We start from the raw sequence: 9,993 nt of genomic DNA on the forward strand, positions 1-9,993 counted from the left end.
CTTTATTGGACCGATGCTATATAGCATGGATTTAATTTAACATAAGAGAAGCTGTAGGTAGCAAATAGGTATCTACTTAAACTTAGGATTCATATGTGATATATTCCTATCAATATTTTATTTTCCAAATACACAATTGCAAAAATCATGTTCTTTTTTGTTGCAAAAAAGTGTCCTCATTGCACATTGGCGTTGACATTAAACTGCGGATTTCAATAATCTATCCATTTGTGGATTTAATTACTGGAGATAGAATTTGAAATGAGCCCCATAAGAGTCAAGTCATAAAAAGGGAAAAGGCTTGGGAGATGAGGAGATGAAGAGTAAAGTCATAAGTATTCCTATCTGAATAAGCATCAACAGATAAAGGAAAAAAACACAGAACAGAAGCCAAGCTTCACGAAACAAATGACGGCAAAAGACCACAGAATAACAAAACAGCATACATACCGTTTAGTTAACTGTCGATATCGTCAATAAAATATTAGATAGATATGTTATGGGCACAGTAAAACGGGCGAGTGGATCGTCTCCGCCTGACCTCAGGGTTAGTCGAGGGGAACTCCATAATGGACTGAAACCCTTCTCAATTTTTATAGCCAGTTGTGATTTTAAACCTTTCATTTTATGCCTGTTTGAAGGTCCAGGCTATCGAAGTAAAACAGTTTATATTGATAGGATTTTCTGATTGCAGTGCTGGGTTTTTTCTTGTTAATGATATTCAGCAAAGAGTTTACAAAGCAATGCTTTTTAACACACTAACCGTCAGTTGCACAAATCTCCATTAAAGTTAAAGCTTCATTAAATCTATTGCTGACACTTTTTATCTTGTTGACGAAGAAACAGTCAGCAATCTGTATCTATATCTGCATCTACAGAGGTGTCAAAAAATTGGTATCCCGTTCTTTATTTATTTATTTTTAAAAAGTACTGCCACATCACAAACATTTAACATTCGATAACTTAAACTACTTTTTTAGTTTATGGCCTGGTTATATTAGAAGTTTTTATTTACAAATACAAAACAAAAACTTATCTTAATGATCACGGTATTTAAAACCCCACTACGAGTGAGTTTCACATGTTATTGCAATAAAATGCGACAACCAAATCAAAACCAGCCGTCTAATTGCCGCATATTGGTTAATTCGGTGATTTTACAACTGGCTTATGGAACCATAATAACTGACAACTAACAACAACCATAAGATTGCAAAATTACTCGACTCCCTCAATCATATCACCCGATCTTTTTAACACAAAGGCAGAACTCCAAAAATAAAGATATATGCAAAAGATAAACGCTGTCATAAAGATGCAGGATACACCTGCATAACCACCTGCCTTCAAATTATGCTAAAACTGTACTATACTACCCGTACCCCATGGTTTCACCCGCATCCCATGGAAACTACTTTCCTTAGCCGGACAAAATATTGCCTATTTCATGCGAGATAGTATAGCTTCCTAACAGAGCAATATTTTTTTCGAATAGGTTCTAGTTTCGGAGCCTTTGGGGTACACTTATACAACCAGATGTTTCCCTCTGTATTATAGATATTAGCATAGGTACCTATCTATGGAGATTACATTAACCCTTAAATTGGCAGTGTACTCCACAAAAGACATTAACTTTTTTTAAATCGAATGTAGTACCAATCTTTAAAAAAATACAATTTTTTGTTCTTTTTGGCTTGTCATTATTGTATATTTTGGTAGAAAAAATATTTGAATGTGGTTCCATTGAAAAATAGCTGTCAAATTCAAAATGTCTTCGAAGCGGTCTGGTGTATCCGGGTCACGGGTAAGTTTTTTGTGTTTTTCTACATTTTTTTGGATAGGACTTGTGGTTATTTGGCTTTAAATTGCATAGGAACATTATAAATAATATCAATCATTCGTAATTTTGTGTGTAAATAATGTAATCGCAATTTTATAAGTTCATAACTGTGTATGTACTCCCTGAATACCGTTGCCAAGTACGTAGTGAAGTCCACAACATAAACTTTGGTATACACGGAGTACATTGCCTATTACTTAGAAATGCAAACTAGCCTTTGTTTGTTGGTTTTTATGTAAAATGACTTCAGTTGTGTTGTGAATTGTATGTCATACAGCAACATCTTTTTCTTTTTTAGCAATGCTTGAACCTGAAACGACCTGATTTAGCAGATATGCTTATATCTTTGCACCCGACCCCTTTCAAGACGTCGGCTCTTGAAAGGGGTCCGGTACATGGTGGAATTTGGGTAGGTGAAGGAGAAAATAATTCAGAAACCTACAGCTGAACGGCCGGTGGACAGTGTCAGAAAATGCTGTCGGACATTTTCCAGAAATAGCAGATAAGCAATCACGCTGTAGGTTTTGCAAAGATAGAAGAACTAAAGTTTTTTGCGTGAAATGCAATGTGCTCTTGTGTTTTATGGTAGGAGAAAGTAACAAAAGAAATTGCTTCCGCTAATCTCACACGCAATAAATGCATATTATGTAGTTTGATAAGAATTATGATTAATAAAGTGAAGATTTTACTGAAATGTGTTTTATTCATATTTTGGCAACGTACTCCACGTAGTACGAACAGAAGAACCACTATAGTTGGCAACGTACTCCCCGGAGTACATAGATTTTCGCGAAAACTGTAATAGGTAGATTTTTTTTTCGATTTTTTTCAGTCATCTGTCATCGTAATAAACCAGGAAATAACAAAAAATAATTAAATTTTTGTAATAAATTGATTTGCCAATTTAAGGGTTAAATTTAAGTACCTTTGAAGCTTGTAGGACCATTTCTAGTCCTTTTAAAGTCACGGATTACGAAGCGTTTTTGCTCGACCTGAGATCATAATGAGGGTTAATAGTTTGAGGATCGTGCTGTCTAGCTATTTGACTATAACTGCTGAGTTGTGTTTGTCTAAATAGGTAACTACATAGTGGTAAAATTTTGTGATAATGACGCTTTTGTTTTTGTAAAACGGTAGCATTTACTTTTTTATAGTTACGGTTCGGTAAAGGCTAAACTCAATAATGGCCTGCGTGTGTGTTTCATGAGAACCATCCTTCCCATGCACCTAGAAATAAGTAGTCCGTCCTATTGCTTCCTCTTCTGGATAAATGTGCTATCTAACACAAGAGAAGATTTTCAGATTGGACCAGTGGTTTCTGAAGTCAGGGCGCTCAGCCAAACAAAATGCATTTTCGACTACTTCGTCGTGTAAGATCTTAAATATAAATAGCAATGACTGGTTGCTTGTACAAAATCGTTGTAGTTAGCTTACAACACATTTATCTTTAGTTTGATCTATTGACAGTTGTTTTAAGATATGAAGTAACCCCTTTAACTCATACGACCTTCGAACATTTTAGCTCTAACATTCACTAATAAGCTAAACATTGTCAATTTAAATATTCATAGCTTAATCAAAATTAATGATCGTCAGTCATCCAATCTGACATTAGCTGTTTTATATTTATAGCAATCATGATTATGAGTTCACGGCACACTTTTGGTTTCTAATAGATTTATGTGTCGACCTTTTAATCAGTCTTTCACAAAATAATTTTTAAAACACCAAACATTTGATACACGAAATTGTAATTTCATAGAATTTCATTTCCCATAAAAGCTCTTTCTAGAAAGAAAGAAAGAAACAAAGAAAGAAAGAAAAAATATTTATTGACACAAGCCATACATAGTAACAAAAGGTTGCGCCAAATAGGTCCAGTTCAGCATTATGCCAGACAGCTAGTGTCTGACGCTGGTTTTCAACTGGACCTATGAGGTGTTCTAAACGTCAAGCTAGTTGCGCGCCTACCAAATAGGAAGTTTCGAATCGGACCAGTATTTCTGAAGTTGGTGCGTTCAATCTAACAAAAACTCTTCAGTTTTAAAACTCTACTACACTTAAATTAAATCCATATCTTACATGCTTACTAAAATCTTCTTCAAATGACACTGCATTGCATCCAAATATTTTCTCACTTGACTGCAAAACAATAGTACGGCCAGAAAGTGGGTCTAGTTAAAACATATTCTATTTGCCAGCCTTGTGTGCGATTGCCTGGTGGTGGCAGATGTTGCCTCTGGCTGTACATGTTCCGTTATGTAGCAGCCTTTTTATGTAAAAGGGTGTTTGAATACTTCCTCTATTTTGATGTGATTGAGGGATCCAGGAAAGACGATTCAAACATATGGCGCATTTAGGCGTAGTGTTGTTCGAAAACTATAAAGGACCTAAGATAAATGTAAATTTTAAGTGACTTAGAGACATCAGAATAATAAATTATGATTTGGTGTGACTTTCATAAAATTTCATTTTTGTTTTAAAATCAAAACAGAAAAATAGTGCCTACCTAAAAAAGGTTGGCAAACCAGTATCAAACACGTAACCTAACGCAATCTTCTCAAAAATGAAAGAAAAAAAAACAAAAGCCTACCTAAAATTCGCAAAAACGTCAAAACTCACGCACAAAAATAGAACCCAATTCAAACTAAAGCAAAAACGGACCAGATAGAGGTAAAAATAACAAAACACGACACAATATTTGTATCGGGAGAATGATCGTCGCGTTTTTTCGACAGAACTCAGTTTGATGCAGCAAAAAATTAAATGGCCGACCCGAGGTGCGTTTTTTGTTCGCCCAGTGGGAAATGACGAGTATGATGCTGGTCACAAACTTGTGTTAAAATGGAACAAATTTATGGGCTTGTTCGTTTGAGGTTTGGCAAATTGAAACATTGCGGAGCTGCTGTTTTTTTTTGTAGCGTTGTAATTAATTTTGGCGCAGTGTGTGACGTTTATGTTTGGTAGATTGGATTTTATATTTTGTGATGTAACTTTTACAATATACATAGGCTGGCTGGAGCCATTTAGTGACTGAATTAACACCACTTTTCTATGCATTAAGTGTGATCATATAGGAAATCATATTAAGTTGTTAAACGGTTTTGGTAAAACGGCATCAATTTCGAAAAATATTCAATTAAGAAAGTTAGAGATTCAGCTAAATTGCTTTACACGTAAGTCAAGAAGCAACTTTAATTAAGAACTCAGGACTAATTCGGAAAGCTAGCTAGGAAATGTGAAATCAACGAAATAAATCAAAATTCGCTGTCAACTTCACCCGAGCTACACCATTTTCTAGCTACCTGAGATATAAAGTTTTGAAGTAAATTAAAGATATTATCATTTTTACTATGGATTCATTACGAAAAAATATACTTATTTCCTTATATCCAATCAATATCTGATACTATATTTCAGCTGAAGCATTAGGCACTCCAGGTAAACAAGAACATTTTTCAATACGTTGAATTTCCTATGTCCAGCTATGAAAATCCCAATCATCCCGAGATTATAATGATTTCTTCTATACGCTTTAACCAAAATACCTTCCTCAAATGATTTGTAGCTGGTACATAAGGACATAGTTGCATCAGAACTGCAGTCGAAGGCCCCGCTCTCTCGGCGCACTTAGTCATCAATAATGAGCTTTGCTATGCTGTGTAAAGGCTATTTGCTTATGAAATTATCTTGTAAGGATTTAGTGCAAACTCGTTTCTCGTTTATTTTATTTGCTTAATGTAATTTGTGGTGGATAATTTTTTTATGTTTTTTTTTATTTTTTGTTATATGGTATGTCTTAGTGTTGGTACTTTTTAAGTAGCAATTAATTAGCAAATCTCTGTATGGTCATATTTCGAGGGGTTTGATGAAGAATGGCAGCGATTCTGATGATCACTTTTTTAATGAAAGGTCAGTTTTTAGTCATTTGAAGTCCGAAATCTGTGATGGATGACCCTAAAACCAGTGTTATTAGGAAGTCCGTTTTGCTTAGGAAACTAATGTAATAGGTTGTTAGTTGATAAACTACGATAATGATATCATTGTAACTTACACACATCAACAATTTTCAATATTTACACATTTCAACATTTCTATTATAACCTGACCAATGCATATTCCTAATATTGATCACCTAGTCAAATGACAGGCGTATTATGTTCCACACAAATATTTGCCAAGGCCCTTTCCCTTCTCTATAAGACCTAATGGTGGGACTACATCATGGAGAACTAAATGACTAGCGGAGGTGCCATAACGGAAAATCTATGAAGAAAAAAGCGTGCCGAAATGCAGGTGTGCGGGGGACGAGGAACGTTACCGTCTTAACCTTACACGCCTTTTGGACCCGATCATTTGTTGTAATGCCAAAAAATTTTGACAGATGTCTCAAAGACCCCGAACGCCTCGTTAGTTTACTCGTAGCAGATGGTGTTTTTCATGCCCACCGCACGAATTTCACCTAGAAGAAGCTTCCTAACCTACCTGTACAATGGCATCTCCGCTCATCTTTCCTTACTCTGTGATCTACACAGGCGATAATAGTCGAATTGTGAGCAACACCTAGTTATTATAACGTCAAGCATTCACGAGCACGCTTGTCAGGTATCTTTTGATGTTTGGAATTAATTTATTATGTTTAATGAGCTCGTTTATTGTATGTATATTTCCAAAAACAAAAAGACAGTGATTTTTAACACAACAAGATATTCTCAATTCTGTACATCCTTAAATTACTCGTGTATCCATAACAAAAGCTGGACATAATAAAATCCGGATAATTGACAATGAGCAATGAAATAAAACTGCAGTTAACATAAAATAAATCAAAGCTAATGAGTCTAACGGCACAGTTAATGAGCTGTGTAGTGATGCTACGGCTCAAGTGAAACAAGTACATTATCAGCATCACGGTCATGATCACTAACGGCGTGAGATGACACATCTTCATAAATAAGCTTCACGCGAAATACTTTGACGAGTTCTGTGATCATGTTACCAAGAGGGTAACAATTGGTTGCATCTGATGGTAGCTGGTAGCTATTAGGTAGCAACTCTCTATACATATCTATTTGAGGAGAGGGGATTAGGGATCGTTGAGGTGTGACAGTGATTCTGACGGTGACAACTAATTTACTTGAAATTACCATGGGTTGTATGGGAGCCTTTACTCAGTCTTTCATGTTCAAGATACACTAAGAAAGTATCTAGAAAACTTAGAAAAGTTACATTGGTATATATGACAAGGCAGTCATAATGTCACTCAGATGACCTGTACCGTTAGACATGCGTGGTTGCAGACAACCATATGTATAGCCTATAAATGGTGCAATTAGGTTTCACGAAAAAGGTGACTAAATAACATCAGGTTATGAAGTCATCTGGTTTTTTGTCCATATCGTGTCATCAATTGGTAGTTATATAAAATACTGGACGGATTCTGATGAATTTATGCGTAGGTACCTACTGTATTTAATGTTTGTCTTTTTGATGATTGCTGTATATTTATTAGTCCAGTTATTTTTGTAAATGATGTCAGCTTCTAGTACTTTTGTAACGGTGATGAGGAAAACTAAATGCATTTAGGTAAGGAATGTGCCATACTATACGCCTGTACTAAGAATTCAGTAAACATAGAAATATTATTAGTTTTTATAGGTCAAGGGGAATTCTTATTAAAATAATATTGGATTAGTAATGCTCTATATGCGGTGTTTGACTATGTGCTGTTTTATTTAATATATGAAATTAAATGACCTTATTTAGCTCTCTTGCCTTCAGATGATGAGCGAGTCCAATTCTAAGAAGTAGATCTAACATCAATGCATTAGTATATTTTTAACTCATAAGAGAATAATATATGACTGTGATCATGAGGTCTGAATTCTTCACCTCTATGTCATTCGGGTGCAGGAATTAGTTTTCTCCGGAGACGTGTAAATCGTGCGGAAGCTAGTGACTTATAATTTCCTCATATGCGAATAAACTGCAGATATACTACCTACCTCGATGACTTGACGTTACCTGACGCGAGGCATACGAAATGCGTGTGGACGTGAGGCGCTTGAGGCCGCACGCGGGGGCCGGCAGGGGCCCGGGAGGGGCCCGGGAGGTCGTTCGACGACCCGCGTAGGCGGCCCAGCGATGCAGCCTTTGAATACGTGGTTAGTGAGGGGAATAACTAACCGCGGGTGACGTGGTTTGTATCTGATTAGCGGGTTATCAAGTGGTTTGCGAGTTGTGATAAGTAGTTCTTTTTCTGCATACCTAATGCGAAGCAACTTGGAGCCATCTTTGTTATTACAATACTGTCTATTCGGGAGCGAATGTGATTGTAGGATATCAAAATAGTCTACTTGAAAGCCTCATAATCTCTGGCATAATGCTGAATTAAAGCTATTTGGCGCGGGCGTTTCCATAGGTTGTCTGCTTGTGTTTTGTAAAAAAAGATCCTTTTAAATCTCATAGGTAGGTTCAGATTACTTAAGCAGGTAAATTGTTTATATATTCTACAAAGCTAAGCAAAATTAAGTAACAGACCTACGCCAACGAAGACTTCATTACATATGGAGGTATGTTCTGTGGATTTCTTAGACAATCCAATATTTGTTCTAGAACCCGAATAAAAATATTTGTGGGATTTCCTTTGGTCTGTAAGGTAAACGTACCAATAGTCGTCGGATTTCGGAAATCACTGACTTTGAAGCGCTACTGTGTGTTAAATATTTAATAGAAAATGAAAATTTTTGCATGTCGTGATAGAGTATTTATTCATTATTCTAAATAACTAATGTTTTTTTAATAATTTTGATGGGTTTATATACTTATTAAGGCAAAAGTAAAAAAAGGGCGATTTGTACCAATAGTCGTCTGATTTGTACGGATACTCGTCAAATATTCCCAGTACTCGTCAACTTTTAATGCTAATGTAAACTCTCTGCTCTTGAACATAAGGTTCAAGTTATGTACATTTTTTTTGTGCTTGAATTTGTTAAGCATACTTGTGCTTTTGAAACATTAGATAGGTAGATAGATAAAAAACCAAATTCCTATTTATAATAGCAGGTCATAATCTGTTAGAAGAGCAGGTATTCAATAAAACAGATACATAGTTGCATTTTAATTTATATTCCTATCTATCAAACGCTTGGAATCACAAAACCAGTCTATAAATTATGTTATAATTATTCTTAATCTTATTAACCATGCAGTCATGTGCATATGTAGCACGAGTAAAATAATTACTTTTAAAATATTTAAATTGTAAAATAAAATAATTAGAGTTCACAAAAAATAAAAGCCACATTCATTTATAGCTTTCCGCAAATTAATACTAACATTCATAGATATGTAGGTAAAGTTGTCATTCATCAAAACTTCTGAACTGCTTAGCGCATGCTAAGTACCATTTGCAAAAATCTCTATAGACAGTTCAAACTGTCTACTGTCTTAAAGGTATCAATCAAAAAATAAAATATGATTAGGTTAAACTAACCGTTCAAACCCAATAATAATAATATCTAATAATCTGAGGCGGATGACGGGGAGTAGCGACCCCGCGGGGCTATATATCCGAGTGCTCCGGGGAGAGTATACTGTCCCCCATCTTCGGCCTGCCGGAGTGAAGGTCTCCCGCCTCTTGGCTTGCCTTCATTGGCCGACCAGAGTGGAGTAGCTAGAGCAGGGTTAGCAGCCCTGCTCGGAGGGTAGATGCCTCGTGGTAAGTGGTGGGTGGGCCGGTGATGCTGGACCCACAGGGAGCGCGTGATCTGCGTTTAAAGTCCGCCGAGGTATCCTCACCCTTCAGCCCCTCATGTACCTGTTGCCCTCTTGTTGCGAATTTAGCGACTGATTCCCGGATTCCCGGGGGCCCAGTAAGTGAGGTGGCGAGTCTCCACCTGCCATTTTAACATATATTTTATACATTGTCATCGGCAGGTGCCATAGTTCCTCATCATCATCATCCTCCGAGCCTTTTTTCCCCAACTATGTTGGGGTCGGCTTCCAGTCTTGTTCGTCTGAAACATCTTTATGCTCAGACGAGTGTACAAAGGCGAGATGACGGCCGACGTTGAATGAGTTTTTTTCTGACTTTTTTCCTCGAGTAACTGGATTCAGCTGAGTACCAGTACTTTACAAGAAGCGACTGCCTA

The sequence above is a fragment of the Helicoverpa armigera genome, chromosome 4, assembly GCF_030705265.1.
Source record: "Helicoverpa armigera isolate CAAS_96S chromosome 4, ASM3070526v1, whole genome shotgun sequence".
NCBI classification, from domain to species: Eukaryota; Metazoa; Arthropoda; class Insecta; order Lepidoptera; family Noctuidae; genus Helicoverpa; species Helicoverpa armigera.